Raw genomic sequence first — 16,042 nt, forward strand, 5'->3', positions numbered from 1 at the left:
TTTTCTCTCCTCCCTTCCTATCTACCAGGCTTCATTTCTTTTAGCTCCAAAAATGATCACCGAACAACTATCTAAGTTGATTCGAAATTTCCTATGGCAAGGAGGAAAGGGGAACCAAAAAAAAATTCACCTTGTAAGCTGGGACATAGTGAAAAGGCCAATATCTGAAGGCGGACTACAGGTAAGAGATCCCGGGTTGGCCAATCTGGCTTTGGGAGGCAAGATTCTCTGGAAAATCTTCACAAATCAAAGACATCATGTAAGCCAAGTTCTAATTAAAAAGTATCTGCACAGACTCTCAATAAATAATATGGATGAAGGAGCTTCCTACAAAGGAACCACACTATGGAAGCTATGTAGCGGAGGTTGGGAGTTCTTTAAAGACCATCTCTACAGAATCCTAGGAAACGGAAAAAGAATTGGGCTGTGGGAAGACAAGATCATGGGCCTCCAACCCCTAAAATTTGCCCCTGAAATTGCAGATTTGCGTGAATGGCTCATCTAGAAAGGTATTCACAAGCTTGTTGATATATGCTCTTGGGACTCCGGAGGGAACTGGAGCAATTGGGCTCTCCATCGCCCCCTTGACTGGATGCTCCCTCAACTTCACCTCTTTCTAGCTAAGCTCTTTGGTCTGGCTCCTGTGCATCTCCATTCAAGGGACAAGTGGGGCTGGGGGAAGACCGGAGCTTACTCAGCATTGTAGGGCTTTGCAGCTCTTCAAGAACAACAACCTCAGATCCACTCTACAATGCTTTGGCAGCATGTTTGGGACCCCTTTGGTCTCCCAAAAATCAATTTCTTCTGCTGGATTCTCATGCACAGAAGGGTCCTCACTGGAGATAATTTAGTGAAATGTGGAATTATAGGTCCCCATAGATGCCCTCTCTACTGCATGGATCAGGAGACGATTGAACATCTGTTCATCGAATGCCTCTTCACTCAAGAAGTATGGATGCAAGCAATGTTGGGGCTCAACGCCCAAATTCCAATGCAGCTTTCAGTAGTTAGTCTGTTCGTCTCATGGAAAGAGCGTTATCCTCACACTCTGAAGAGAAAATCAACATGGGCGAAAATCTGGGGAATTTGGTTAGCTAGGAATGAAGCCATCTTCAACAACAGATTACAATCCACCAATGAAGTGATAGCCAAAGCAAAAGCTCTACTGCTGGAAACATATGAAAATAGACCTCAAAAGTCAGACATTTCTCTCCTCCCCGAAGAGATCAACTGGCTAGGTGAGTCCCTAGGGCGGGCCAACAATAAAAATAAGCCCTCCCAACCTTGCCTCAACCTAGAGTGGCGGCTTCGAATCTCTGAGTCAGACTTTCAAAAGTGGTGGAAAAATCAGGGAAAATTTTCGATATTCTTCAACGGAGCCTCCAAAGGAAACTCGGGGATATCAGGGGCAGGGGGAGTAATCTACTCTTCAGATGGGCACAAAAAGGACAACTTTAGTTGGGGCCTAGGATAGAGCACTAATAACCAGGCCGAGATTCTAGGACTGCTCAAAGCATGTCAGCTTGCTCAGGGGAATAGAGGGGAAAACCTTCAAGTCTTTGGGGATTCGGAAATCCTGATAAAAATCCTAAACAATGGCAATCAACTCAATAGCTCAGTGCTCAACAAGACCCTTGAAAGCCTAAGAAATCTGCTTCAGAATTTCACTAACTGTTCATTCTACCATATCCTTCGAACTCTGAACAAGGAAGCTGACATAATGGCAAATAAGGGATGTCTATTAGCTCAAGGTTTTCTGTCAAAGAATGATGAAGCAACAGAAAGGCATCCAATCCCTTAACAGAGAAGACCAGCAGTGCAAGGTCAGGGCAACCAATGTTTCGCTCTCCCTATGCAATGTCTCTGTCTCCATGAATGCCCAAAGCTTGGTGTAGGTAGCATACATCTGAAACCCATCTGAACGTTGAAGACCGATGCTGATCCATGGCCCTGTTACATGTTGACAAACACTGGTTAAATGATGATGATCGTAGACGATCCTCGGCAATGACTCATCGCTGTTACAACAACATAAAAAGAACCTTACAACGGGCTAGACATAGCTAGCGCATTCATCAATCAAGCATATAACTCTCAAACGGTGAGATAATGAATCGGCTTAGCAACGTTTTCAAAAGCAGAGGATTCAGTTTGTCGAGCTACTGGAATCGATTTTGGCAATGTCAAGCCCACCTTATCCTACCAGAGAAAAGTTGAACAGGATCCTTAGATGTCTCCCCTATATACTTAGGTCCCGAAGCGCTAATATAAAAAATCTAAGTAAATCAATTGCATCAGTGAAGGCCCAATGGATAAAGCCGGATTTTGACAATTATGAATCGCCAAGAATCATACAACAGAAGCCTAATGTAATAGGGGATGTTTGGCTCAGGGCCAACCTTACTTATTAATAAAAATCAACTGTTCTTGTTAAAAAAAAACCCACTTAGATCCATCTTAATCACAGATCTATCAAGTGTCAAGAAAGATCCAATCTTTCAAGGTGCATACCTCTTTTTTGAGTGCAAAACTTGAGGGAAGGTTTTCACCTTGAGGGATTTGATCCCTCTCAACGCTTGAAAAATCCAAGGTCAAATGGATCTAGGCTAGTTTTAGTCACACAATCACACAAAATTTGTTGAACATCTAATTACTCTGATCATTTTATATATGCTAAATATGTCTCAAATTAGTCTGGTCATTTTAATTTTAAATTTGCTCAATTACCTTTGTTTGTTGAGATGATAGAGACTGTCAATAACTTGAATGATGAATTACAAATTTTGAATGCGAGGTGATAATGTAACAATGTTGAATGATAAAAAATGTGAATAATAAGAATGTAGTCAATTACAAATAGTCTTCATTGTGATCAATCTCAAACTATTTTCTTCTACTGTTCTTATTGTCACACCTGTTAGTTTTGCCATATTTTCATATCGATCATATGAAAAGGGTGGTTGAAATCATAGACCATTCAAATATTTAACTCGAGCTATTGTAGTAAATGTCATACCTTGTCTCTCTTTCTCTCCAATATTAATAGTAGATTGTTAGCATTGTAGTGTTAACATTGATGTCAACAGGGTCATGGTGTTGCTTGTCATATGTCTTATGTCAATCTGATGATGTTGGTAGTACTCCTCACGATGAGTGTGATGAGTGTTGGGTTGTAGCAATGATCAGTTTGTTAGTCTTATTGGTTGGCATTGATGTCAACTTGGTTGTGGCATGACTTAGTGCAAGATTTGGAGGCTGAGTAGAGATGGTTGCAGGGCATGTTATAGGTTGATGTTGCTACAAGTATTGGAGGTGCCTCTACAAGTGTTGGAGGTAGTTGGATGATTTGATGCTATTGTTGTAGGTGTTGGATATGCAACTACAAGTTCTAGAGATGTTATTGTAGGTGTTGGATATGCAACTACAAGTTCTAGAGATGTTATTGTAGGTGTTTAGATAAGTTGTTGTTGCTGCTTGAGGGGTTGGAGGTGTTGTTCATGATGAGGAGCTTTGCAGACTAGGGCATGCATGTCATTGACTTGTTTCTAAGGTTCTTTGCCTATTTCATTAGTTATAGACTTGTCACATAGGTTTGGAGGTGTGTTTTGGATTTGATGAAGGTGTCCAAGAAGTTTGGTAGAGTTTTGAGTTGAGTTGAGTAAGTTTTCTCTATCCTTTGCCCCAAATGCATGGAGTTAAGCTCATGCATGTTGTTGAGAGGCTCCAACCACTTGTAACAAGGCTTATCCATGCAGACACAGTTGAGAATTAACAGTTATGTGGGTGCATCTATGACCTAAAGCATGCTTTTCTCTGCATTCCTCATGCACATCAGGGGTTTATTTGTTTTTCCGGATTGCCTTGTTCGAGACTCATCATGTAAAGGCCAGAAAAAGGTTATTGAGCTTATAGAAGATGGTTAAAGTAAAGAATATCATTCAATAAGTGGAGTTAGTGGTATTATCTAGTCAATGAGCTAAATCTGGATCGAATCAAGCATATCAGCAGAGTTTGTGGAGCCCAGTAGTTCTTGGTAATTATTGAGTTGAGCACCTCAGTTCATCCATTTATTGGAGATAGCTCAATGGTAGTATGGTTGATTCTCTTGATATGTTGAGTGAGTGTGATATTGGAGGATCATGTGCAAGCTTTAAGAGTCATGTGATGCACATTTTCTGAATTAGTTTGCAGGTGTTGCAATAGTTAGATGAAGTATGTTTCAACCAAAATTTTTTACAGTAAGTGAGGAGGTGAAATAGAGTTTGATTGTAGGAGTATTTGGAGATTTTTTCTCCTAGCATATTCTCCAACATATTTTTTGTGTGAAGTAGTGATTTGCGAGCAATTTTACTTATTATAGAGAGTGTTTTAGCTAATTTATTGATCAAATTATTTTACAGTGTTTGGTGAAATTGTGATGCAGTTTGTGAGTTTATTTTGGAGTTTTGATTTTGTGCTTTGAAGAGATTGTTGTTGTGATGTTCGTGTTGAGCATATTGGGAGCCCAATTTGAAAATATATGAAACTTGGTTTGCATGGAGGAAGTGAAGGCATGGAGGATTCAAAGAGTAGACAGTGATTCAGTGGATTCAGTAGAAGGAACAAATTTCTCCATCCAATAGGAGTTGGATAGTCCAATGGGAGTTGGGTGAGGATCGTTGTTCGTGGGGGCTTCCAACGGATACATTTCTGTAGATCCGTGAGAGAAACAAACTTCCTAACTGATAGGTGCCAACATACTGTGAAGGAAGCCAAGTCTTTCGGATTATGGTTGTAAGCTAATCCATGTATAATTTGTTCAATAGATTAATAAAATATAATGAGTAGCGCAAAAACAATAAGGGTAGTTTTTGACCCAGAAGGAGGTTTTTCCACCTGAAATATTTGTGTCTCTTGTGTTGAATGCTTGCATGGATTTTACTTGTGGTTGATACTCTAATCCTTTCTTATGTGTTTCAATTTATGCACGGTTTTAAAGCTAATCAATTGGAGAACAAGTGTAAAAGTTTTTAAGTGCCTTCACTACTAATTCACCCCCCCCCCCAGTAGTGATCTAGTTTCAAAAAATTAGTATCAGAGCCAGAGCTCTTAATTATAGCTTGATTGTTGGATAGTTTATCTGAGAAGTACTGGCATAAATTTTGCAAATTTTTTGAAAATGGATCGGAAAGTAGTTCCAGTTCTTCACAAAGGTAAATTTGCAACTTGGAGGGAAAAATTGGATTCATATTTTATGTCCCTTAATGAAGATATTTTGATATCAGTAGAGTTTGGAGCTAAGGATGAATTTAATGATTTGGCTAAAAATATTATCTTGCATGGGATTTCAAAACCTAATAATTTTTATGTGAGGCAGTGTGAGACTACAAAAGAGATGTTGGATAGGTTGTAGAATTTATATTATGGTGGAAAATTGTAGATTTTAGAAATGGAGAGCAATGGAAAGGATTCCACATTTATAGCAGCAACAAATCGAGTCTCCTCACAAGAAGAAAATGCAAGCACCACTCACTCATATTATGAAGATGAAATCCCTAGTGATAGCAATGATGACTCAAGCAATGATCTAGAGGGAAAACAAGAAGAGATCAACAACAAAGATGAAGAGAAATCAAAGATAATGATCCTAGAAGCAGAAATTAAAAGGCTCACAACTGAAAATAAATATAAACAAATGTTGCCGCAAACGTTTGATGAAAAAGAGTGTTCTTACAAAGAAGAAATTTCAGATTTGAAAACTTAGCTGGAAGAAGGAATGAAATTTGGAATTGGAATGAGGAAGCAATATAACGAATTGGAGGATAGGTATAAAAAATTGAATGCTGAAGAAATTTCTATAGGGAAGGAACTAGAGAGGTTCAAATCAAATGCTCAATGTAGAAATATGGTGATAGAATTGCAACTTCTCAAGAAATTTAATCTAAATTAAGAGACACAATTCTACTCTACTACTCTGCGGAAATTAATTCACAATTTAGAACAACATTCACAAACATGAATTAATAACATACACAAGTACACAAATTTATCTAGGGGAAGCCAACTGGTAAAAACCCCTTAAGCCTACTTGCATTAATCAGATGAATAGAGATTGTATTATAATTGGTTGCTCGCTCTAAGCTCAATCTGCAACTGAATAACCCGTATCCCTGATCAATGAGAAGGTCTGACCCAGACTTAGTCAATTTCTAACTCTTCTTGAGACCCTATTTCCTTGCGCAAATATTGAGGAATTAGGCCCCTATTTTTTGGGAATTTTCCTCCAATTGATTGCGCAATTCCCAAGGTTGGATCTTTGATGGAATGCAACACCTATGCACTCAAGACTAGTCTACAATTGATGTTACACTGCCTTGGAATCTCCACCACAACTAGGGAACTCAAATTCTCTACATGCACTAGCTATTTTTGGTTGATTTATCAGTTAATTGGATGATCACTGAGTTAGACTATTGTCCCACTGCACAACTGACCTCCAATTAGTTCTATCAACATTTAGAACTAGTTTAATAGAATACATGATCCAGAGTTTACCAATATTTTCCATACCCTTCGAACAAAGTTGGGTATCAAGGATTCTGAGCTGCATTTGGTACTCAAATACCGCGGCTTCCTACATAGATACATCCAGGACAAGATGGAGTTCCTAAACATCTCCTTGTTGGGCACGACATACCGATACGTTGTCAAGATCAAGCATAAGTTTAAACGAAAGAAGCAATACTTTGGATCTACAAATCCGAAGAACAAAGGACAAAGCCAAGGTAGGGTGACCCAAGACAACCTGTCGAAGCCACAAGAAAAGAACAACACCACGAAGTCAAAGAAGGACATAGGAAAGTGATGTGAGTTCCATAAGAGCCCCACTCATAGCACAAGTGAGTGTCGGACCAAGTAGTCGTTGGTGGCCGAGTTGAAGGCTTTAGAATCATATGCATGTTCCGACCCTGAGTCAGAACCCGACAAGGGGAATGATAAAGGGAAGCAAATCATTAATGCAGAGCCCAATGCCGTTGTTGCCACCGCCAAGGTCCATAATAATGAGCCCGAAGATCCAGAGGAGGGGGAGCGTCTTTTCCATTCACAGATGTGGGTGAAGGGTTCGCCGTTGCAATTCATTATTGATAGTGGGACCTAAAAGAACCTCATTTTAGTAGAGGTCATGAAGCAGCTGGGACTACCAACCATACCACACCCGTAACCGTACAACATCGGGTAGCTTCACCAAGGATGAGATCTCCGAGTCCGCCAGCAGTGTCGTCTTCCCTACAGCATCAAGCCCTTCACAAATGAGGTATGGTGTGATGTTGCACCGCTTGATGTTTGTGATGTATTATTAGGCCAACCATACTTGTGGAGGTGGCATGATGTGTATGATTTAAGGCCTCACACTATTATTATTTCTTTGTGTAATACATTATACAGGATACCGGAGGTAGCCCCACCTATTGCCACTTCTTTGATCTCTGCTAAGAAAGGAAGTAAGATCATCTCCCAGACTAGGAAATTTATCTTCTGCCTGGTTCACTTTCAAAGTAAGGGGAAGATCGTAGCCACATTCATGGCCCCCGGGAAGGGTTCCTCCATGTAGTAGAAGCAGGTGGATACGATCATGAAAGAAGACAGGGACATCTTCTCCTCACCCATAGGGGTACTGTTGCACTGTCAGGTCAAGCATTCATCTGATCTGACTTCCGGAGCACCTCTACCCAACGGGCCAATCTATCGACACTCCATTATGAAAAATGCCAAGTACAAGAAGCGACATGATCAGCATCAGGTACCACACAAGTTTCAAGTGGGTGACAAATTCTGGTTACATCTACAGAAAGAACACCTTACAATCACCCATCAGAAGCTCAGACCCCTCTGATATGGTCCTTACACCATTACCAAGGTTGTGGGAAACAATGCTTTGGAGCAAAAAATTCCTCCATTCCTTGGCATGCATCGAGTATTCAATGTGGACCGCCCTCGACCATGCTTCCCACCATTACTGGAAACATCATAGATTGCATAACAGCTCACCAGGGACCAAGTTCAGCAGAAGTTTCTGCATTTGATAGAGGCACTCAACACAATGGGGACCATTGCTTCCTAAGGGGGGAGGAATGATCCAGGTGGATGTTGGTGGCCACCCACCTATCCCACTTGGACCCCCACAACTGTCTCTTTCAATTTTTCAGTTTCCTTAATTGTAGCATAGTTTACTATTTTTAGCAGTTTTTCGGGTCCTAAACTTTCGGAGCCGTTTTGAGGCCCTAAACAACGTTTTTTGGGAAATCTGGGAGCAACATGGGTCATTAACTAATGTTTCTCACTCAAAAGTTGTATTCCTCGGATAGATATTTCTAACGAGGTATTGTGAGCGTAAAACAGAGATCGTATGCCAAATTTACGACCCTGGGAAGTTGATGTACCAATTTACCTAAACGAGGCCAACAGTTTGGCGTTTCATCTCCTAGGGTTAGGTTTTTGGATGTTTAGGATTTTCCATTGTTTCTCAACAATAAGTAGGCCTTTGAGCCTCATTGTAATAACACAGTTCAGAGGCATGTAGCCGCCACATCTCTTCTAAGAGATAAGCTACCATCGCCCTAGCTAGTTTATTTCCATTTCTGTTTGTAAGCATATTTCAGTATTTTAGAGTAATTAAATGAAGTATTATTTCTGTTGCATCTCTGTATGTATGATTATATTTGTAATTTGTTGCGTTCCTGTTTAAATCTGGATCAATACAACTTGAAATAATTGAACTGGATTGCTACAAATTAGCAATCACACATGCATAACTAAACTCCAAGCCCTATAACTCGAATTTATGAAGCTAACTGAGTGACAATAGCCATGTCACCCCATTTAACTACCTCCAAGTTGTCTGCTGATGTGGAAATTCGAATTTTCTAAATTTGACCAAGGCAAAGTCAAATTAAGACTTTCTTGCTACACTCCTCAACACTCCCTCTTAGCAAGAAAGGGATTATCAACCACCCGTATCTTGCAACTGTGGAATTTGAACTTCCATCTTGACAAAGCCTTTCTCAAGATGTGAACATCTTGTTCCTCTATCAGAATGTATTGTAGGAACGTTATCCTCCTCTGCACACAGTCCCGTAAATGATGATAACAAATTTATATATGCTTAGAACAATTGTGAAATACCAGATTCTCAAAGAGATTAATGCAACTCTGATTATCACAATAGATCAAAGTTAGATCAATCTCCTAACCAAATAGTCCCACAAGTATATTTATGAACTAAATCACCTCACATGTTACTTGACTTGCAATCATGTATTCAACTTTTGCCGAGTTAAGTGCCACAAACCTCTGATTCTTGTTGTACCAGGAAATTTCTATGGACCCAACACTGAAAATTCCACCTGATGTACTCTTTCGGTTGGATGGACTCCCTACCTAATCTGCATTTGTGAAGCCACAAAACTTCACTCCCTTTGTCCTATTGTACGATAATCCATACTGGGTGGTGCCTCTGAGATATAGTATGACATGCTTAACTACCTTCCAATACAATTTGGCTGGCCTAACCATAGCTTGGCTCAGTTATTTTACTGCATAGCACATATTTGGTCATGTGTTCACAAGATACATTAGTGAACCCACAAGCTGTCGGTAAATGGTAGCATCAACCTCTTCACCTGAAGTGGCATTCTCCTTACTCTAGTTGGTTGCTAGAAGTGTCTTCATGGGCTTACAACTCTCCATAAAAAATCTTTGCAGTATCTCGGTGGCATACTTCCCTTGAGACAAAAACAATTCCTCATCACCTTGCCATACTTCTAGCCTGAGGAATTAGTGCATGAGACCCATGTATTTCATATCAAATTCCATTGCAAGGTCCTCCTTGCCAGGGCTAATCAGTTGCTCATCACCTTTCAATATTAAATCATCAACATACAAAACAATGATAAGCAATTTAGCTTCTACCAAAATATGATAGAGGTTCGCATCTGCTTCACTTTTGGTGAAGCCCAATCTAGTGAGATAACTATCAATCCAAGTGTACCAAGCTCGGGGTACCTATTTGAGATCATACAATGCTCGCCTAAGTCTACACACATGAGACTCTCGATCAAATGTCTCAAATTCTTCTGGTTGTTCGATTTATACTTCCTCCTCAATAATACCATTGATAAATGTTGTTTTTAAATCCATCTGGTGGTTCTTCCACCCCATCTGCACAACCAATTAAAGAATTGATCTAATGGATGAATATCTTACTACAGGAGCAAAGGTTTCCTCATAGTCAATTGCCTCAATTTGAGAGAATCCTTTAGCCAAAAATCTGGCCTTATACTTCTCTATGCTTTTGTCTGCTGCATTCTTAACCTTGAAGATCCATCTCGAATCCACAACTAATTTATTTGCCAGTATTGGGACCACTTCTTGAACACTATTATTCATGATGGATTCATATTCTTCCACCATTGCATCAACCCAAACTGGTTTCTCAACTACTTCCTCAAAAGAGGATGGCTCAGTCTCTACAATTTCAGTCATTAAAGATATGTAGCTAGTGTACCTTTCAGGTGGCCTCCTTTTCCTACACAAATTTGAAGGAGCTCCCACATTCTCCCTCGCATCCTTCACCAATATGTCATCTTCCATGGTTCTCTTTCTACCTTCTTTGGATGGTTCTGCTTGAGTGGATGTCTCCATTTATGGTTTCTCCACAACTTCTTGAGGCTCCTCCTTTGGAGCTAAAAGCTCCTCTTTTGTTTGGATCTGAAGCTCCCTATCCAAAGAGTGTCTCATTGCTTTCTCCTCATCAAACTTTACATCCCTTTGCACATTTTTCATTCTGAAGGAAGGTAAGTACCCCCAATACTTGTGTGGAGTTTCGGTGTAACCCATAAAAGACCCCAACTCTGTTGTTCGATCAAGTTTCTTCCTCGAATCTTTGGAGACATGGCAGTAAAGAGAGGGTCCAAAATTTTTGAAGTGAGACACATCTAGCTTTCTCCTTGAGAAATCCTCCTCTGGTGTAATCATACCAAGAATTTGATGAGGACTTTGGTTTTGCAAGTACATTGTTGTGTTATATGCCTCTGCCCCCAAATGGAGTCGCAGACCTTGGTCATGTAGCACAACTCTCGTAGCTCCCACACTGTTCTGGTTCTTCCACTCAGCTACCCCATTCTGTTGTGGGTTGTGGGGAGTTGTGAGCTCTCTTCAAGTGCCTTCTTTGCACAAAAATCCTTGAAGTCATTCGAAACATACTCACCTCCATTTTCGCTCCTGAGAGCCTTCACCTTCTAGACGGTATCTTTCTCAACTAGTGGCTTGAATTCTACAAATTTTGAGAATGTCTCATCCTTCTTCTGCATGAATGATCAGGTGCTCAAAATTAGGCTCAAAACTCAAAGTGTTAGAATCTTGATAAACTTAGCTTCAGATCGAAGAGCTTGTCATTCTGATTCCAACGGTGTGAACGACACTCGAATCCGAGCTCGTATGAAGAAGTTAGAGCAAGTCAAAGTTCAGGTTTGACTTGGACATATGGCAGGAAAAGATGATGTGGCAAGGCCCTTCAGTGAATGGGGAAGCACCAAGTGGTAGGCCGCCATTGGCCCCCGCATTTTGTAAATTGCATATCGCAGGCGGGTCGTGTTAAAGAATCGGCCCCAAGCAAGGTCAGGGTTGTGATGCGATAAATCGCAATCGCACTTCGCAACAGGGAAGGCATTGCAGAAATCGGCCCTTGGCGTACCTGGGTTGCAATGCAATAATTGCAATCAGACACAACAGAAGGCAGAGTCCCATATTATGTTACCTGTTGGTTCTCTGCCGATTACAATTTGCGAAAGGATCCCGGATGCGATGTGACTAAGGGTCGCAGTTAATAGTACCGGCAGATCCACCATATCACAATCGCACATCACCCCGCCGCATTCACAGACCATAAGACTGTCAGTTTTCTGCCGATTGTGATTTGTGATGGGACAGTCGGTGCTGAAAGATTATGGATTGTCGCGTGGCGAAATTTTTGCTCATTTAGCACTTTTTGGAGCTAATTTGTAGGATCATGCCATATTTGGAGCAATTTGTGGAGCGAATAGTGGGAAAACAAGGAGAAGTCATAACTTGTTCAGTTTTCCACCAAATTGGATGCAAAAAGAGGTTAGATAGCCAATTTTGGACATTCTGGACTAATTGGAGCAGGTTTCATAAGCATTTGAGCATTGTAAACACATATTTTTACTTTTTTTAACATAATAGAGAGGCCCAAGCCATTGGAAGCTGGACCAAGGAGACATAGCCCAAGAGGGGTGAACTCCTTTATCATGTTCCTATTGTAATCTGTTTTTGATGATTTTCTGTACATGTTTATGTTGTTTTTTAGTCTCTTATTTATGTTTAATTGCTCATAAAAAATAACATAAAAACTCATTTTTCACTTGCAAAAAATCATGAATCCTTAAGCACAATGAAAGCATTTTGTTTCTAATCTAAGGAGGATATTAACACAACAATCTAATATTCTAAATCATATCAATTTGGTATCAAAGGACTAGGTTTTCTTTTTGAAAGAAGGATTTAACTGTTTGCAAGTTTATGTCATGCTTACAAGGTTAAAACTCAAAAGAGGAGAAGGGAAGCTGGTTGGAAGCCCTAAAGTTGGGTCAAGGGGAAGGAGAGCAAGGTTGCCACAATCTCCAACACCATTTCAGCCTCAAGTTGCAGTTGAGACTCCAAAGATCATGTCTCATGAAGGAGAACCTACAAACATGACAAAAGATGAGAAGACCTTCAGAAAGTCTTTCTTTGATATGACAGAGATGGTGAAGGTCCTCTATGAATAGAGGAATACTAGGTTGCAAGGGGAAAGTTCCAAACCTCCCAAAGGAGAAGGTTCTTCAGGAGGAGGTAATGGAAATGGAGATAAACCTCCACCCTCTCCACCATCTTCTTCATCTTCTTCTTCACAAGCATCTTCACCCTCTTCCACTAACACAACCCTTACTCATACTCATCATCATACTTCAAAAGGAAATGGTAAATCACCTTTTTTAAAACTTGATGTTAAATTTGAGCTTCCCATGTATAATGGTGAAGTGAATGCAGAGAAGCTTTATAATTGGATTCCTCAGTTGGAGGTCTATTGCAGGATTCAAAACCTTCAAGAGGATGACATAAAGATTTAGTTAGCTTCCTTATGAATGGAGGGTGCAACACTAGTATGGTGGGAATCAAATACCCAAGAGGAGATTAAAAAACAAAGTAAGATCTCAATTTCTTGGAATGATTTCATTGCTGCAATCAAAATATAATTCTGCCCTCTAGCTTATATGCACAAATCCATCATGTATTGGTAGAACTTTAGACAACTTAAAGGTCAAAATGTGCAAGATTACACCCAAGAATTCAAAAAAAGGTCTTTGATGTTAGGTGTAGATTTGCAATCACATGACACATTGCTGAAGTACATAGGGGGTTTACACAGTTACCACATATTATCTTAATGTTTAATCCCAGTAATCTAGATGATGTGTGTGTGCAAGCCACCCATCTTGAGGGAAGAGAGAAAAACACTCCAGAAGAAGGTAGTAAAAAGCCATTTAAGGGTAAAGAGAAAGAAAAGGGTTTCAAGGGAAAGAATAAAGCATCTATAAAAAAGAAGAAGAGAAGGTTATATGTAAACATTGTTCGAGAGAGGTTCATGATGAAGCTTATTCTTGGAAGCTTCATCCTAAAATGAAACCAAAGAAATTCAACAACAAAGGAAAAGAAAAGACAGCTGTCGTCATTCAAGAGGATTTGGGATCCGATTCAAGCAATGAAACTAAAATCACAGCCATGGGGTTAAAAGGAAAAGAATCCATTGCCAACACTAGTTATTTAGACTCGCAAAATGAAACTCTAAATGAAAATAAGAGAATATAATTTTTTTCACATAAGGGTGATCTCAAAACATAACAATATTGATACATTGTTCGATAGTGGCTCTCAAGCCAATCTTATCTCTGAAAACATTGTCAAAATTTTAAGCTTGGAAACCGTTCCACATCATAAACCTTATCCACTTGGATGGGTGTGTGAGAATGCGCAATTGTAGGTTACGAGAAAGTGTAAACTGAAATTTGTCATTACTGCAAATTCCAGAGATGAAGTGGAGCTTAACGTTGTGCTGTTAGATATATGTGGCATAGTTTTGGGCAGTCCATACCTTTATGACAGAAAATCTATCTTCCATAAACATGAAAACAAATATCATTTATTCAAAAATGGAGTAAAATATATTGTGAGAGCTCATAGCAAGAAAATAAATCTTTCGCTTGTTAATGCAGGGCAGAGGAAAAGACTAGTGAATTCGAGCATGAATTTAGTGCTTCTCATGATCAAACCCAAGAATGATATTGATTGTGAAGCGTTTGATGGTTGTAATTCTAATTTGAAATCTGAAATGGTTGATGTAGTTAACCATGATGATGAGGTGTTTCAGGAACCAAAAGGATTACTTCCCAAGAGAGGAATCCAACATGAGTTACAGTTGCAGCAAAAGTGCCTTCTTCCTAACATTGGCATGTATAGGATGTCAGTGATGGAAAGCGTAGAAAATAAGAAGCAAATCCAGGGATTGTTGAATAAAAGGATCATTCGGACTACTCATTTACCATGTGGTGCACCTCTTGTGTGGGCACCCAAGAAGAATGGTAAGCATTTCATTGAATGGGATTCAAGAAGTGGTTTTCATCAAAGTAGAGTTGTTGAAGGAGATATATGGAAGACGACATTCAAAACCACACAAGGTTTGTTTGAATGGCTTGTTATGATTTTTGGTCTTTGCCATGCTCCTACTACTTTCATGCATATGAAGCAAGATGTATTGAAGCCATTTCTAGACGTGATAGTTTACTTGGATGACATTTTCATATTCAGAAAATTTCATTATGAACATGTCATGTATGAGAAAAAAAATACTTGCTCTCATATGTCAAGAACATTTGTTTTTGAAGATGTCAAAGTATATGTTGGATAAAGCTTCTTTTATGAACTTGAGCCATGAAATTGGATCTTCCAAGTGTGTTCATGTTTCCAAGGGTTTTCTAGTGGTCTGTGTTGGACGTGGAGAAGGTGAGATGAAGTTATACCTCTCCAAGATTGATGCCATTATGGATTGGTCAACCGACATTGAAGTTGTACTTGAGAGCGATACCATAATTCCAGCGAGTGGGATCTTTGGAAGTTACAGATCTATCACTCTGGACTCTGTTCCAATAGTCCACTTGGCTGTAATAGTCTGTGGTGGTATTGACTCCATTCCTGCCAACACAGGTGAAAGAATTATACATCCTCGTGAAGCCGCAGACACCTTTGTTCTACTCGCAAGTTATGTAGGCGGGCTCAAGATAGTCATTTGGATAAGAGGAATTTTGGGAGCAACCCAATGTTGGAGGAGAGATTTTGTTAATTTTTCTTCTGTTGTAGCTCATTTGCATTCGTTGGCAGTTGTGCAAAAGGTCTTCCAGTGGGGAGGCAAACAACGAGTGGCATTTAATGCTTTAAAACAAAAGATCAGTTCGGCCTTTATACTTACTCTTCTAAACTTGAAAAAGTCATTTAAGTTTCAGGTCGATGTGTGCGAATATGCCATGGGCGTAGTCTTTATGCAATGTGGTAAGCCCATTTATTTTAATTCGGAAATTTTCAATTGTGAAGTGTTTAAGTTGCAACGACAAAGGCACTTCCATTGGATGGGTTTTCTTCTACTATTCCACTTGGTCAAAAGGTATAAGCGACAAGTTTTTTGATGTACTTTCTAGGCCTATAGTTTGTATAACTACTTTCCTCAAGCATCATTTTGTTTTACATGAATGTTATGTTAAGAAGAATACATACTTTCAATATGTACATTCAAGATTGAGTCAAAGGAATCAAGTGGAGGAATTTGTTTACAGTTTGCATCATAATGTATTGTATCATCTTCGTAAGAAGGATGTTGCTACTAATGGTAACATGGACAAAGCCAAAGAGTTCATTGAACGACTCCAAATGGTACATCAAACAATCCAAGAACAAC

The sequence above is a fragment of the Pinus tabuliformis genome, chromosome Q, assembly GCF_031772625.1.
Source record: "Pinus tabuliformis cultivar Carrire ecotype Pingquan chromosome Q, CPIR1, whole genome shotgun sequence".
Taxonomy (NCBI): domain Eukaryota; kingdom Viridiplantae; phylum Streptophyta; class Pinopsida; order Pinales; family Pinaceae; genus Pinus; species Pinus tabuliformis.